Source organism: Petaurus breviceps, unplaced genomic scaffold (assembly GCF_028583685.1).
Source record: "Petaurus breviceps papuanus isolate PSGF00001 unplaced genomic scaffold, PetGlider_PUasm1.0 138, whole genome shotgun sequence".
NCBI classification, from domain to species: domain Eukaryota; kingdom Metazoa; phylum Chordata; class Mammalia; order Diprotodontia; family Petauridae; genus Petaurus; species Petaurus breviceps.
Window position 1 is genome coordinate 27,293,269 of NW_027185694.1, and position 18,208 is coordinate 27,311,476.

Genomic DNA, 18,208 nt, shown 5'->3' on the forward strand with positions numbered 1-18,208 from the left:
GTATCTTAATAAATTTTCTAGTTTATTTCCTCATATGGCAAACATGACGTATTTTCTAATGGATAATTATATCAGCATATTTGTAATCTCTATAGGCATTGTGAATATGGCATTGCTGATACAGGCAGTTAGCCTCAGTCTAGCAACAGGTATTTACTAATCAACTACAGTAAACTGTATTAGGTCCTAGAGATACAAATACAAAGAAGGAAACCCTCCCTATTCACAAGGAGTTATTTTCCAATGAGGGAAACAAGTACATATATAAATATGTACACCTAAAATATTAAGCCAATAAATATATACATATACACATATGTATATATGTGGTAGGATGAACTAGAATGAGGAAAGACTTGGGGCAGAGAAGCTAATTAGGCAGCAGTACTCTAGGTGAGAGGTGAGGAGAAGCTGAGCTAAGGCAGTGGCTGGGGGAGGTGGAAATGGTAAGACTGGGTGACTGATTGCATTGGTGGGATGAGGGAAAGTTAGGAATCCAGGGTGGTGCTGAAGCTACAAACTTTGGGATAATGGAAGGATGATGGTGCTTTTAATAAAAAATTTTTAAAGTTTGGAAATGGAGGGGGGCATTCAGGGAGGGAAAATTACTTTAGTTTTAGACATGTCAAATTGAAGATGTCTTTGGAACATTCAGTTTGGAATGAGTGATAGCAATTGGTGATAGAGGATGGAAGTTCAGAGGAGAGACAAGGATGGGGGGAGGAAAGGAGAGAGAGAGAGGGAGGGAGGGGGGAGAGAAACAGAGAAAGAAGAGAAGAGACAGAAGGAGGAGAGAGAGGGAAGCAGAGGGAGAAAGGGATGGAGGGGAGGGGAGAGAGAGAGAGAGGAAGAAAAAGGAGAGAGAGGGAAGGAGAGGGAGAAAGGGAGGAGGGAGGGAGGGAGAGAGAAAGAAGAGAAAGGAGGGGGAGAGAGAGAGAAGGAGAGGGAGAAAGGGAGGGAGGAAGAGAAAGAGAGGAAGAGAGACGGCATGATATGGATGATGATCCATCCAAGGAAACAGAATGAGGGGAAAACCAGGAGTGGTATCACTTACACCCAAGGAGGATAGAGTATCTGAGAGGATAGACGCTAATGTCAAATAAGTGAGGAAGCATGAGAACTGAGAAAAGGTCTTTGTCGCCCCCTGCTGGACTGCCAGCCCCCAAGAGCAGGAATGAAGTTCAGTCATTTCTGTCCCTCACTCACAGTTGAATCCTTTCAATTGCTTCAATTTTCCCCCTTGGTTTATGCGGCTGAGGGTAGCCCACTCCCCCATGGATCACTTCTCTATAAGCCAAATCTATAAGATTTTTCATAAGTTCATAGCCAGATGTTACAGTCCGGTTACAGATAAGGCTACTTAGAGGACCAGTATCCAAGAGGACTAGACACAACATCTGTCTGCAATGGGCCAGTTTTGGGAAGGGAGATTTACATGTCACCAAGATTACCAAGAAAACTTAAATTTAAACATAAACATCATGAAACCAAAGGCCAAAGCAATACCATAATTATTGTCAATATAAACTAACATCAAGTCTCCTTGTATCCCTAGTAACCCATTCCCAATATTCATTTAGCCAGCATATTTTGAATCCCAGATGTTTCCTGTAGTCATCTGGTCCCTGAATATCTTCTTTTATACATTCCGGAATAGACGTCATCCTCAGGACAGCTATAAAGGAGGCTGCCATAAAGCAGGCTTTCCTTCTCTGGTTCCAAATCACTTGTAGAAGTCCCTAGGTAATTCTCCCAATATCTGCAAATAACAAGACAATACAATTAGTACGCAAAAATCTACAAAAGGCTTTGCATATGTAGGCACCGAATAAACCTATATTAAATTGAACCAATACAGGGATTCAGGGATACAACTACTTCTTTGACAGAAACCTTCCAAGACCTAGAGGTGAAGCGCACAGCCAAAAAGCCTCGCTCTCCCTCTCATCTCATTATGCCCTTACCAAGGGCATAATGCTCCTGTCATGAGGACCCAGGAAACGAGGTGATGTGCCTCATAATCCTGCCTCCCTGAACCTGAGGGAAGCCAAGGATAAGCAGCAGCCTTGAACTAATGATGAGGATCAAACTGGACAGACTGCTGCCAGTCCTGAATCCAACAAGCAGTAGGGCAATGATTCCAGAACCCAGGAGATCCCAGTTCAATGAAGCAGTTCCCATACCCAGGCCTCCCTCTCCCCAATGTATCAGAGAACACAGAACATAAGCTTCCTGTGCTTAGTCCTAACCCCTAAACCTATGAGGAAACCCAGTTGTACATTCTCCTGAAGGTATTACAGAACTCAGACACCTGACCAGATACCCAATCCTTCCCAAATATCCCAGGCATCCTGAGGCTCAGAACCAATACTAACCTATTCCTATATCCAGGGATCCTGCCTTCCCTCAGGGTACTTGTAGTAATCCAACTTTTCATGGCCTCATATGATCATACAGACAGAGCTAGAAGGTACTTTAGAAGGCTATTAAGTCTATTCCTCACATTTTACAAATGAGGAAACTGAGACCCAAGAAGATTAAGTGACATGCCCTAGATTGTACATGTCAGAGATAGCACGTGAACCCAAATCTTCTGAGTCAAGAGCCTACGTTTTTTTTTCCATTTTCCATTTTCCATTCCTGACTCAGTATCCCTACCCATAAAATGAGGAGGTGATTAGGTTTATAACATTGGGGGCCTGCTTTCATTTATTATCAGGTTCACCGACTCGAAGAATCTCAGATTTAGAAAATATCTCAGAGGCCATCTAGTAAGAACATTACCTGGACAAGAATACAGGGACTCTTCGCCTGATTTCAGGAAGTCTACAAATTCAAACAGGGTGGGGGAGAATACATGCTATTTTTACAACTGAAATTTAGCATTTCCTCCCATTATTTAAAAACATTATTCTGAGAAGGGAATAATAGGCTTTACCAGACCTCTAAGGGAGTCCATTGACACATACACACACACACACACACATACACACACACACACACACACACACACACGAAGGACTCCTACTCTATAACATATCCAACAAATGGTTATTCAGATTTTGAGACCTCCAGTGAGGAGAAACATATCATCCACTGAGGCAACCCATTCTAGCTTTGGGTGAATAGCTCAGGTTGCTAGAAAATTCTTCCTTACATCAAAGCTAAATTTGTCATTGTTGTTTTTCAATCATTTTAGTTGTGTCAGATTCTTTGTGATTTCATTTGGGGTTTTCTTGGCAAAAAAAATACTAGAGTGCTTTGCCATTTCCTTCTCCAGCTCATTTTACCAATAAGGAAACTGAGGCAAACAGGGTTAAGTGACTTTCCCAAGGTCACACAGCTAGTAAGTGTCTGAAGCTGGATTTGGATTCAGGTCTAATTGACTTCAGACCTGGCACTCTATCACTGCTCCACCTAGTGGCCCAGAACAACCACAAATGGAAATTTGATTCTTTGCAGTTTCCATCCATTGTGCATAATTCTTCCCTCTGGGGTCAAATAGAATTAATCTGTTGATTGATCAATCAACAAACATGTATTCAGTACCTACTATGTGTCAGGCATTACATTAGGTGCTAGGTATGCCAATACATATAAAAGTGGGGCAGACTCTGTCCCTTGAGGAGGAAGAGGAAGGGGAAAGAGCTAGTGGAGTTATCAACAGAAAAATCAATGTCATTCTCCATGCAGATAGTTTAATGACATGCAGACAGTACAAAATGATTGAAAAAGCTCTGTTCATTTCTCCAACCTCCCCTCCAGTCACCCTTTCCCCACACATACCTTAACTCCTTTACCTGGGTTTTAGATTTTCATAGTATCCTGCCCATTCCATTGAAGCCCCTAGTACTGACTAGAGTACTGACTGCTCACCCCAGATCCCTCTTATTCCAAAAATTCAAGGATCTGAACTAGTCAGTGAGGAGAGAGAGGGAAAGAAAGATCCAGGAAGAAGATATTTGACCTCTCTCCAAACGCTGTCCTTCAGTTTTCTCAAGAAATAGCCTTGATTCCAATACTATATGGATTATTTGGGGAAACTGGTGAAGGAGTCCTACCAAATTCTTTTTATGATAAAAATATGGTATTGATACCTAAACCAGGAAGAGCTAAAACAGAGAAAGAAAATAACAGACCAACTTCCCTAATGAATAGAAGTGAAAATTTTAAATAAAATATTAGCAAAAGATTACAGCAACTTATCCCAAGAATGATACACTTTGATCAGGTAGGATTTATACCAGGAATGCAGGGCTGGTTCAATATTAGGAAAACTATCAGCATAACTGATAACATCAACAAGAAAACTAATAGAAATTATATGATTATCTCAAAAGATGAAGAAAATCTTTTGACAAAATACAACACCCATTTCTATTGAAAACACTGGAGAGCATAGGAATAAATGCAACCTTCCTTAAAATGATAAGTAGCATCTACCTAAAACCATCAGCAAGTATTATATGTAATGGGGATAAGCTAGATGCATTTCCAATAAGATTGGGTGGGGGGGGTGAAACAAGGATGCTCATTATCATCCCTGTTATTCAATTTCATACTAGGAATATTAGCTTTAGCAATAAGAAAAGAAAAAGAAATTGAATTAGAATAGACAAAGTAGAACCGAAGTTATCACTCTTTGCAGTCAATATGATGATATACTGAGAGAATCCTAGAGAATCAAGTAAAAAACTACTTGAAATAATAAACAACTTTAGCAAAGTTGCAGGATATAAAATAAACCCACATAAATCATCTGCATTTTTATACATTACTAGCAAAGCCCAACAGCAAGAGATAGAAAGATAAATTTCATTAAAGTCACTATAGACATTGTAAAGTATTTGGGCGTCTACCTGCCAAAATAAACCCAGGGACTATATGAACACAGTTACAAAATACTTTTCACACAAATAAAGTCAAATCTAAATAATTAGAAAAGCACCAGTCGTCCGTGGGTAGGCTGAGCTAATATAATAAAAATGACAATTCGACCCAATTTACTTATTCAGTGCCATACCAATCAAACTACCAAAAAATCATTTTTAGAGCTAGAAAAAAAACAATATGAAAATTCATCTGGTAGAACAAAAGGTCTAAAATATTAAGGGAATTAATGAAAAGAAGTGCTAGAAAATGTGACAAATAATAAACAGATCTTAAATTGTACTATAAAGCAGCAATCAATAAAATCACTTGGTTATGGCTAAGAAATAGAGGGATAGATCAGTGGAATAGGTTAGGTACATAAGACACAGTAGTCAATGATTATAGTAATCTACTGTTTGATAAATCCAAAGACCCCAGCTTCTGGAATAAGAACTCACTATTTAACAAACACTGCTGGGAAAACTGGAAAATAATATATCAGAAACTGGGCATAGACCAACATCTGACACCGTTTACCAAAATAAAGTCCAAATGGTTACACAATCTAGGTATAAAGGCTGATACTATAAACAAATTAAGGGAGCAAGAAATAGTTTATCTGTCAGATTCTTTGGGAATGGAGGAATTTATAACCAAATAAGAGACAGAGAACATTATGAAATGTAAAATGGATTGTTTTTTTTATTACATTAAATTGAAAAGGTTTTGCACAAATAAAGGCAATGCAACCAAGATTACGAGGGAAGCAGAAAACTGGGAAAGATATTTACAACCAGTGTCTCTGATAAAAGGGCTCATTTTGAGAACTGAGTCAAATTTATAAAAATACAAGTTCTCCAGTTGATAAATGGTCAAAGGATATGAACAGGCAGTTTTCATAGGAAGAAATTAAAGCTATTTATAGGCATATGAAAAAATGCTGTGAATCACTATTGATTAGAGAATGCAAATCAAAACAACTTTTAGGTATCACAATACCTATCAGATTGGCTAACATGGCAAAATAGGAAAATGATAAATGTTGGAGAAGATGTGGGAAAGTTGGAATGCTAATTCATTGTTGGTGGAGCTGTGAGCTGATCCAACCATTCAGGAGAACAATTTGGAGTTATGTACAAAGGGTTATAAAAATGTGTATACCCTTGTAATGGTAAGGGAATTTGAAGATCTTCCCTGCCCCTTAATAAGCCTATGTGATCACATGGAGCCCATGGTGGGAGAAGCTTACCAAAAGGGTGGAGCAGGAAGACAGAGTGAGACAGAGCTAGAGAGAGCCAGCAGGCAGAGTAGCTAGTGTGACTGAGAGAGGGAGGAATTTTGCCCTGGGGGAACTTGTTTTGTGGGGAGGCCTAATGGAGGGAAGGTTTGGGGATGTTTGTGTTCCCTGTGTTGATGACATGCGTAGATTTTGTGTTAAAAAGAATGTTTAGGGTGTCGGTGTTCCCTGCATTGGCAATGTGTATAGACTTCATTGCTACTGTGATGGATTTGGCTTACTGGTGTTTGAATAAATATCTTGGTTTCATCTTCGAGGAAGAGAGTCTGTTATATCTTGCAATTCAAACCTGGGAATACACTTACATATTCATAGCAGCTACTATGGGTATTGCATAGGGAAAATACTCTTTGACCCAGCAATACCACTTCTAGGGTTGTATCCCAAAGAGATCATAAACATGGAAAAAGGATCCACATGTACAAAAATATTTATAGTAGCTCATTTTGTGGTGGCCAAGAACTAGAAATCGAGTGGATTTCAATTGGGGAATGGCTAAACAAGTTTTGGTATATGAATGTAATGGAATACTATTGTGCTATAAGAAATGATGGACAGGGGGCAGCTAGGTGGAGCACAGGAGCACAGGAGTCAGGAGAACCTGAGTTCAAATCCAGCCTCAGACACTTAACATTTATTAGCTGTATGATTTTGGGCAAATCACTTTACCCCAACTGCCCTGCCTTTCCCCCTCCAAAAAGAAAAAGAAGAAGAAATGATGAACAAGTAGACTTCAAAGAAACCTGGAAAGACTTATATGAACTGATGCTGAGTGAGGGGAGCAGAACCAGGAGAACATTGTACACAGTAACAGCCACAGTGTGTGAGGGCTGATTTTGATAGACTTAGCTCTTCTCAGCAATGCAAGGACCTAAAACAATTTCAAAGGATACTTGGTTGGAAAATGCCAGTCACATTCAGAGAAAGAACTATGGAGTCAGAATGCAGAATGAAGTAGACTATTTTCTTTTTTGTTTTATTTTGTTTTTTTTTTTCTTTCTCCCATTCATTATAATTCTTCTCTGCAACATGACTAATGTGCAAATGTGTTTAATAGGAATGTATGTGTAGAACCCATATCAGACTGCAAGCTATCTTGGGGAGGGAAAGGGAAAGGAGGGGGAGAAAATTTAAAACTTATGGAAGTGAGTGCTAAAAACTAAAAATAAATCATTTAATTTTTAAAAAAGAAATAGCCTTGACTTCAAGCTAAGGAGAAATAGTACGAGGGGCTCTTTTCTCTAGGCCTTAGAATCTGACATGGAGATCATTCTTGAAAGGTAAGACATTTCCTAGGACCATCAAGCATTTCCACAATTCTCTGTATCTAAGGCTACCCTGATAATGGGAGAAAACTGTGATCAAAGGCCTGGGACACTCTTAGTTCCCATCATTAGGACCTGGTTGACCTACCAGGTCTGGAGCTCATCCTCACCTCTGGAGCCAAGGAAAACAGAGGGGCCCAGAGAGGACCTGCCAGGGGCGAGAGGCCAAGAGAAAAGATGAAGAAACAGGACAGTTGTGGAGATACCCATGGAAGACTGAGAGAGAAAATGAGTACTTCACTGGCAAGAAGCCATGGGAAAAATTCAAACGACTAAAGTCCCTTCCAGCTATAAATCTATGATCCTATGAATTAATGATGGAGATGGGAGCAAAGTAGAGAGAAGAGACTGGAGCCAGCTCTCGCACAGCATAGAGAAGGCTGCTCAATACTCATCCAGTATAACGCTGAATCCAATCTTCATAGTAGGAAACAGAGGTATAAACCCCAGGTAGTTGCGAACAGGCACATCCAGCTTATCAGTCATGAATGTGGCAGGCCAATGGACCCCCAGCATCACCCTAGGAGACACAGATACAGTGAGATGAAAGGATCAGGGTTATGTTGGGGAAGATATCACGTACTTAGATTTGGACAGAAAGGGTCACAAGATTGAAATGGATTTGGGTTCAGAGTCCTAGAACTTAAATGGAGATGGGAAAAAGTCTCCTCAGGACTCAATAAGGGCTTGTTAATAATAATAATATTATAGGGGGCAGAGTCAAGATGGCAGAATAGAAACAGGACCTCCGCGCGGCTCTGGCTCCCACCACCTCCAATTTGTGTAAAAGGTGACTCTGAACAAACTTTGGAGCTAAGAACCCACGAAATGACACAGACTAGCTAACCTCCCACTGAGGACAGCCCGGCAGGCCAGCAGGAAGAGGCCAGTGGAGCAGGCTCTGGGAGCTGACTCTAGCCTGACTCAAGCCAAGCCGGAGGTTTTAGCCCCAGGGTGGCCTGACCAGCCGCTGGGTGGAGGGACTTCAGGTCACCAGCAGCTGTGGCAGTTTCCAGAATTATCAACACATAGATGCTAAGGATAAAGTGAGAGGTCAGCACAGTGTGGACTTTGGAATCCAGTAGTCAGGAGTGTGGTCGGCCTTTATCCCCTGGAGGGAGAAGCCGCTGAGGCAATGCAATCACAGCAACATGGCAGCTTCAGCTCCTGGCTTGCAGATCATAGGGGGACCAAGTGACCAGTCTAAGGGGTAATTGCTCTTGCTTTACCTGCTTGGATCTGGATTGTGTTCTAGGGTGGAGGTCCTGGGGTGTGTGACCAGATTGCCAGAGCATGTGGAGGCTTTATAGAGGGCACCCAACTAATACCTTCAGCAGCTGAGAAAACCCCAGCATTTGGGACAAAGCTCCCCTGTCTGGTGGCAGAGACCTACTGTGGCAAAAAAACCTGAAAGTCAAATAATTGAGTGGCAACATGAGCAAACAAGGGAAGCAAAGTAAACAGAGCAACCTAACTCTACACTCCTATTTTGGGGACAAAAAGAATCAAAACATGGAACAAGAGGAAGACAGTGAAGTCAGAACTCCTGCACCAAAAGCTTCAAAGAAAAATATGAGCTGGTTACAGGCCATAGAGGACCTTAAGAAGGATTTTGAAAATCAAATAAGAGAAGTGGAGGAAAAATTGGGAAGAGAAAGGAGAATGATGCATGAAAATTATGAAATGAGAGTCAACAACCTGACTGAAGAAAATAACCCCTTAAAAAACAGACTAATTCAAATGGCAAAAGAGGCTCAAAAAGGCAATGAGGAGAAGAATGCCTTAAAAAGCCGAATTTGTCAGATGGAAAAAGAACCTCAAAAGCTCACTGAAGAGAATCATTGCTTCAGAATCAGATTGCAGCAAATGGAAGCTAGTGACTTTATAAGAAATCAAGATACTATTAAACAGATCCAAACAAATGAAAAAAAATAGAAGGCAATGTGAAATATCTCATTGGAAAAACCACTGACCTGGAAAATAGATCCAGGAGAGATAATTTAAAAATTATTGGACTACCTGAAAGCCATGATCAAAACCTAGAAATCATCCTCCAAGAAATTCTCAAGGAAAACTGTCCTGATGTTTTAGAACCAGAGGACAAAATAGAGGTTGAAAGAATCTACCGATCACCCCCTAAAAAAGATCCCAAAAAGAAAACTCCTAGAAATATTATAGCCGGGTTCTGGAATTCCCAGATCAAGGAGAAAATATTACAAGCAGCCAGGAAGAAACAATTTGAATATTGTGGAAACACAATCAGGATAACCCAGGATCTGGCAGCTTCTACACTGAGGGATCAACGGGCTTGGAATGTGATATTCTGGAGGGCAAAGGAGCTGGGATTAAAACCAAGAATCACCTACCCAGCAAAACTGAGTATCATGATTCAGGGGTAAATATGGTCATAGAAGACTTTCAAGCATTCTTGATGAAAAAAAGAGTTGAATAGAAAATTTGACATTGAGATACAAGAAGCAAGAGAAGAATGAGAAGGTAAACAGGGAAAAGAAATCATAAGAAACTTATCAAAGTTGAACTATTTACATTCCTACATGGAAAAACAATAATTGTAACTTACTTTTCTGAGTATGAGAATAATGGAAGGGAATAGAAATATATATACATTTACATATACCCTCCTATATAGACATATATGTATGTGTATATATATATACATATACATATATAAGTCTATATAGGAGGGTATATGGGCATATGAATACATATGTGAATGTGTGTATATATGTGTATAGGTATACATAGATGGAGGGCACAGGACCAATTTAATGGGAAGGGATGATACTTAAAAGGTGAAATTAAGAGGTGAGAGAGGATTATAATGAGAGGAGATGGGGAGAGACAGAATGGGGTAAACTATCTCATATAGAAGAGACAAGAGAAAATGGTTACAATGGAGGGGAAGAATAAGGAAGGCAAAAGGGAATGGGTCAACCTTATTCCCATTGAATATGGCTTGAGGAGGGAATGAAATACACACTAAATAGGGTATCTCACCCTCCAGGAGAGTAGGGGGCGAAGGGGATGAGAGGGTGGATGATGGAAGGGAGGGCAGGCTGGGGGGGGGAGGGAAGTTGGAAGCACCCACTTTTGAAAAGGGAGGGGATCGGGGCGGCCAGGTAGCATGGCGAGTAAGAGCACCGGCTCCAGTGTTGAGAAGACCTGGAGATCGAATCCCAGGCTCAGACACTTAGCACCCACCCAGAAACACCTGGCCGTGTAACCTTGAGCAAGTTACTTAACCCCAATTGCTTTAAAAAAAAAAAAAGGGAGGGGATCAAAGTAGAGAATAGAACAAGTGGGAGGTGGGATAGGAGGGAGGGAAATATAGTCAGTCTTTTACAATATATCTACTATGTTATTGTTTTGCATTAGCCACACATATACAACCTATACTGAACTGCTTATCTTCCCAGTAAGGGTAGGTGACAAGGGAGGAAGGGAATAAATCTGGAATTCAGTTTTAAAATCAAATGTTTAAATATATATATATATATATGTATATATATATATACTATTATCAATATTATTTTACATGTAACTGGGAAATAAGATATACAGGCATTGGGGCCTAGAGATCCACTGTGTCCTATTGGAAAGTCAGAGGGGGTATAGGAGAAGATATGGGAGAGAGCAGATTGGAAGAGGGGATATCCTGTGAGATTGCTACATTGGGGTGGTGGGTAGGGGAAAAACAGGGAGAAAATTTGTAACTCAAAATCTTGCAGAAATGAATGATATAAACTAGAAGTTAATAAAACATTTGATTAAAAAATAATTAATATTATAATAATAAATAATAAGGGCATGCTTAAATGGCCACAGGATAGAACCAGAATGTGATGTAGAGGACTGACACTGAGGTATCAGGGTCAGAGGACCAAGAGAACAGGAAATAGCATATTTGACAAGTCCCCTTGTGTCCCTGGAGGAAGACAAGACAGCCCACCCTTCCAATTGGTATGACTGTTGGCTGGGAATCTAGAGTTTTGATGATAATTTTTCTCACAGACATCAAAATCCACAACAGGAACACGAATTTGCTATAGATAGAAGGGAGGCTATAAATCCACTATAGAAAGAGAAATGGGAGAGGTGATACATTCTGGTGTCTCTGGGTGCAGATCACATCTGATATGCCTCTGATCACCCCCTCTTCTCTAAACCCTGAACAAAGGTGGACTCTGCAAAGGGACCTCTCCTTTCTGTTCATAACTAGCTACAGTACACCACTGTAAATGATCTGTCACAAGCTAAAGTCCCTTAGAAACACCAACCATATTACTTCAAGATTAAAAATAAAGAGAATGTCCATACTTAAGACAGACCAGTACCCCTTTCTTCAAGGTATCATGGTCAAGATTCCCTACAAAGTCTGCTCTCTGCCCTACCCCTATCCCATCCCTATCTCAGGAGTGATCCTATACCAGCAAGGTCTATGACCTTGAGAAGCCCATTATACCAGAAGCCTAGGTAAGCCGGAGTCCAATCTGACCTTGGGTCACACAGAGCCAGCAGTGAGATTGGCCAGTCTAGCTCAGATCTGCAAATGAGAAGGGCCCAAGAGGAGAAGAATGAGGCATGATAATGGGTGAGAAAGGTCATGGCCAGGAAGCGTATATACATGGGGTATTCTCCCAGGGGAGCATGACACAAAGGTGAAACTAAGTAATTACCTGACCACAGCATGGAGGAGTTTGAGATGGAAGACAAAGACTCCCAGCCTAGCCAATCCGGGCAGGTGCTACTCTTTAACTTCTGTGCCCATATAGAACTTTTCCTTTCCAATAGGGGCAATTCCCTCACAAACTCAGTGTTGAGGGTAAAAGTAATTGGCTTCAGTCTCTTTTTACTTTTACTATAGTTTTCTACATATAGATTTGTGTGTAAATTAAGCATGTTCATGTACTTCAGCTGGCATTTTTATTGCATATGTATTTCACATGTTTCCCCATCATAGTATAGCATTAGAATAATTTGTTTGGAGACTGGGTTACTACTCCCCTCCTCCCCAACCAAAGAATCTACTACCAAGGGCCCTGAGGTTCTTCAATCCATCCATAAATCAGTAAGACTTTATTGTACATTTACCATTTGTTCTGTGCTGGGTACTATGAATGTGTGTGTGAGTGTATGTGGGTGGGGCAAGGGATGTGTGTGTATAAAAAGAGTCTAATACATGACCTTTGCCTTTAAGGAGGTTACTGGTTAGACACACTATTAACCATGAAACAATTAGTGAGCATAAAAGAGTTTAAGTATAGGTTGAAGGGTCTGTATCTTAGACTATAAGTAGCTCAGAGAAGGGAGGGACCAAGAAGGGCTGGAATAAGTAGGAGGAATTGGGACTTGAACTAGCTAGGCCCTGAAGGATAGATAAGACCACGGAAGTAAAGAGTCAGTAGGGAGAAAGTCAGTAGGAGAAAGAGTCAGTAGGGAGAAAGTCAGTAGGGAGAGAGCCTTCTGTGTGAAACGAAGGGGAGATTTATGATCCCTGAGAGGTCCCCATGAGAAAAACTCGTGCACAGATACCTCAGGCATGATTCCTAGGCTGGCATGAATCCTGCATACATCTTCTAGGTGTTTCAATTGATAAAACCTATGCTTCTGTTCAGAGCTATGCTGATGAGTTCTCTCCAGAGCCCTGCTCCCCAAGCCCCAAGCAGGGAGGGCCAGAAAGGCAGCAGTAAGCTTAGTCTTGCTGGTCTTACCAAGGGTCTATGTAGAATTCAGCTTCCAACAAGGCCTGCAGCTATGCACAGATGTGGAGCCCCTTTCCTGTGACCACCCACTCCAGGGCAAAGCCCAGAGTGGGAAACTAGGACCTAGAGATAAGGCAGAAGGTTGTTTTGTTTCTTGTTTTTTCCCCATTTACAGACACAAAGTGGAGAATGAAGCTGAGAATGAGATGTTTAAAGTTTCCTGGGAAAAAAACAAACCTTGTACAGATTCAGCCCTGTCACTGTTGCTTCTTTGAAACTCCTGGCTATCAATGCTAAAGCCCCCAGATAAATCTGTGAGTCCAGAGGACTTTTAGCAAGACTTCATGGGAACAAAAAAATAAAAACTGACAACCGGGGAAGGAGGCAGGAGGAGCTGAGGTTAAAAGGCACTGATACTGTAATCTACTGTTTGATAAACCCAAAGACCCAAGTTTTTGGAATAAGAACTCATTATTTGACAAAAACTGCTGGGAAAACTGGAATATAGTATGGCAGAAACTGGGCAAGACCAATATCTAAAACTGTATACCAAAATCAAGTCTAAATGGGTGCACTATCTAGGCATAAAGGCTGATACTGTAAGCAATCTGGGAAAGCAAGGAATAGTTTACCTGTCAGATTTATGGAGAAGCAAAGATTTTATGAACAAACAAAAGTTAAGAGAGCATTATAAAATGCAAAATGGATCATTTTGAGTATATTAAATTGAAAAGTTTCTGTAAAAAGCCAATGTAACCAAGATTAAGAGGGAAGTGGAAAATTGGGAAAGAATTTTTACAACCAGTATCTCTGATAAAGGCCTCATTTCTAATATATACAGAGAATTGAGTCAAATCTATAAAAATACAAGTCGTTCCCCAATTGATAAATGGTCAAAGGATATGAACAGGCAGTTTTCAGAGGAAGAAATTAAAGATATCTATAAGCATACAAAAAAAAATGCTCTAAATCACTATTGATTAGAGAAATACAAATCAAAACAACTCTGAGGTACCACATCTCATCAGTCAGATTGGCTAAGATGACAAAATAGGAAAATGATAAATGCTGGAGAGGATGTGGAAAAATTGGAACACTAATGCATTGTTGGTGGAGTTGTGAACTGACCCAACCATTCTGGAGAGCAATCTGGAACTATGCCCAAAGGACCAGCAATACCACTGCTAGGGTTGTATCCCAAAGAGATCATAGAAGTGGGAAGGGCCCCATATATACAAAAATATTTATAGCAGCTCTTTTTGTGGTGGCAAAGAATTGGAAATCAAGGGGATGCCCATCAATTGGGGAATGGCTAAACAAGTTGTAGTATATGAATGTAATGGAATACTATTGTGCTATAAGAAAAGAGCAGCAGATGGACTTCATAATAACCTAGAGCAACTTATACAAACTGATGTTGAGGGAGAAGAGCAGAACCAGGAGAAATCTGTACACAATCACAGACACAATGTATGTGTGACAACTAACTTCAATAAACTGGGCTCCTCTCAGCAATGCAAGGTTATAAGACAACTCCAAAAGACTCGTGATGGAAAGAGATGTCCACATCCAGAGAAAGAACTACAGTTTGAATGCAGATTGAAGCAAACTACCTGCTCTCTTTCTTTTTCTTGTTTTGTTTTGTTTCCTCTTTCCCATTCATTCCATCAGTTATAATCTTTCTTTACAACCTGACTAATGTTTAATGTGAAGGTATTTGCAGATCCTATATTTGATTGTATGCCACCATGGGGGAAGGGGGAAGGAGAGGGAGGGGAAGAAAATTTGAAACTCAAGGGATTGTGGAACTGAATCTTGTAACCTAAAAGTAAACAAATAAATTTTTTTAAAGGCACTGATTTTATGTTTCTGAGAAAGAGGAGATTTGGCTGCTCTCCATTTGAGAGGTTTATAAATTCTAGGAGCCAAGGCGGCCAGGTAGCACAGTGAGTAAGAGCACCGGCTCCAGTGTCAGGATGACCTGGAGATCGAATCCCGGGATCAGACACTCAGCACCACACCCAGAAATAACTGGCCATGTAACCCTGAGCAAGTTACTTAACCCCAATTGCTTAAAAAAATAAAAACTAAATTCTAAGAGCCAAACATGACCTGTATGAACTACATCCCAGAGTACAGAAAGCACTTGTGGATGTGATTACTGGGCTGCTGTTAGCAATCTCTGAAGAACTATGATGAAGAGGAAAGGGATCTAAGGATTAGAGGCAGACAGGTTTTTAAAGGAGGAAAAAAAGTCAACTCTTTCAACTATAAACCAGCAATCATAACAATTTCGGACAAACCTTCTACAGTAAAAATTAAAGCAATGGCTTTTAAGCTGTTGGAAAAGGAAGTAGGGACACCAGGAGCACATCATCAAAAACAAATCAAGCTCATATAAAATCATAAAAATTCCCTCTCCACCCCCTCCCCCTTTTGGAAACGGTTACTCAACTGGTGAATGAGGGGAATCTTGTGAAGAGTTTACCTAGATTTCAACAAATTATTTGTTAAAGTTTCTCAGAGCGGGGTGGAGCCAAGATGGCAGCATAGAAGCAGGAAAACTCCCTGCACTCCCCCCATAACCACCTCAAATATCTATAAAATATGACTCTAAAATTTTAGAGCTGTAGAACCCACAAAGTGGCAGATAGAAACAAACCTCCCACTGAAGGCAGCCCAGCAGGCACACAGGAAAGGTTCATCTCAGCACTCTGGGAGCAGAGCCCAGCCCAGTGAACCCATGGTTTTAGCCTCAGGGCAGATCACCAGCAGCTGTGGCAGTTTCCAGAATTATCAACCCATAAATGCCAAAGACAAAGTAAAAGTTCAGTGTGGACTTTGGGAACAGGGAGTCCGAAAGTGTGGTCTGGCCTCTGCCCCTGGAGGGAGAAGCAGATGGGGCATGGTGGATGCTTCAGAGCTCCTGGTCTGCAGATCATAGCGGAACCAAGCGACCATTTTGAGGGGTAATCACTCTTGCTTTAAATTGCTTCGATCTGGATCACTATCTTGGGTGGAGGTGCTGGGGTGTGTGACCAGGTGCCAGAGCCTTTGGAGGCTTCAGAGAGGACACCCAACTAATAGCTCCAGCAGCTGTGAAAACCCCAGCGATTTGGGACAAAACTCTCCTCTCTGGAAGCAGAGTTCTACTGTGGCAAAAAGCTCAAAAGTTTCTCAGAGCTCCATCTGGTCACTATACAACAGAGCGGGCTAAATGACAAAACAATCAGGTGGATTCAGAACTGGTTAAATAATGAGATGAAAAGCCTTGTGATCAACAGACAAGGAAAACAATCATTCAGAGGATACCTGCAAATCTTCTAAATCAAAGAAGGAAAGCCCCGCTATTAATAATTCTTGCCTTAAAAGCAGGATCCTAGAGGGTTAATACCAGGCAGAGCACATGGAACATACTTTAAGGAGCGGACTCTCACTGGTCAGTTTCCCATTAGATATATAAAAACAAGACTTCAGAAGGCCAAGGAGATGGTCTTTTACCCTACCAACAAGAGGGAGACAGAAAAGTTTGTTTTCTTTTGGTCAGCAGGGGACTAGCATAATCTTATGTGTACCTGAAAACGATTACTTTCATAACTGTGTGAAGAACAACAAACTGAAGAGAGGAGAGACTGGAGGGGACGCCAGCCAGTCAGAAGGTTATTACAATCATCTGAACCAGTGGTTTCAAACTTTTTGATTCATACCTCTATCAATTAAAAAAAAGTTCTGCACAAGCAAAGATTAACGAAGGGAGACAACTTGGAAAAAAAATCTTTGTAATGAATTTCCCAGTTAAGGGTCTATATATGCAAAATACATAGACAACCAACAGAAATATTTAAGATCAAAAGCTATTCCTCAATAGATGAATCAGAGGTTCTCAAATTATAGTCTAGAGACTTTTGGGGGTCCTAAAATCTTTTGGGGGGTCCATGAAGTCAATACTATTTTCATAATAACACTAAAACATTTAAATTCTTAATATAGCAAATATGAATACATAAAATTCACAGTTTTTTTAGATGTCATCAATGTTTGTTTAAAAGGGTCAAAGGCCAAAAAGTCTGAGAACTACTAAAAAAAAGTGAACCAAGAATAAGGACAAATAGTTCTCAGAACAAGAATATCAAACTATGAATCATATGAAAGAATTCTCCAAATCACTTAAATAAGAGATATGCAAATCAAAATGACTCTGAGGTTTCACATCACACTTAGCAAACTGGCAAAGATAACAACAAAAGACGGGAACAATCAATGTTGGAGGGGTTGTGGAAAGACAGGCACACTAATGCACCACTGGTAGAGCTATGAATTAGTACAACCATTGTGGAAAGCAATTTGGAACTATCTAATTAAAGTGTTCATAACCTTTGATACTAAGGTATATAACCACCCCCCCAAAGAGTTTTTAGTAAAAAGAAAGGATCCATATACACAAAAATATTTATAGCAGCTGTAACCCATGCTTGTAATGTTCTCCCTCCTCATCTACACCTCTTGGTTTCCTTATCTACCTTCAAGTTCCAGCTGAAGATCCACTTTCTAAAAGCCTTTCCCAATCCCCCTTAATGCTACCATGTTTCCCCAATAATAAGACACTGTCTTATTGGGTTTTTTGGAAAGAAAAACACCAGAAGGCTTATTTTCAGGGGAGGGCTTATGTTGTCCTGCCTCAGCTCTCCTCCGCGGCACTGCTCTCAATGGTGCCAGCAAGCAAATCACTGGGGAAGAACAGGATGACGCGCTCACTGCTGCAGCTCTGATTGGATGCAGCTCGGAGCGCAGCGTGCGTTTCACAGGGGGAGGAGGGGACGGTGCATACAGAGGGTACCGTAATGTAGCGTGTAGCGCAGGGGATCACCTTCACTACAGCAGCAATCTCAATAGGTCTTATTTTCGGGGGAGGGCTTATTTTAGAGGAATCTTACACAGTACGGGGAGGGCTTATTTTCGGGATAGGTCTTATTATCGGGGAAACACGGTAC

The 18,208-nt window shown here is 40.7% G+C and overlaps 1 protein-coding gene across 1 annotated transcript in view; it reads left to right on the forward strand.

The window, feature by feature from the left end:
* The window catches only part of UBE2I (ubiquitin conjugating enzyme E2 I), a 471,577-nt gene that overhangs the window by 227,271 nt on the left and 226,098 nt on the right, over positions 1-18,208 (forward strand). The window lies entirely within an intron of this gene.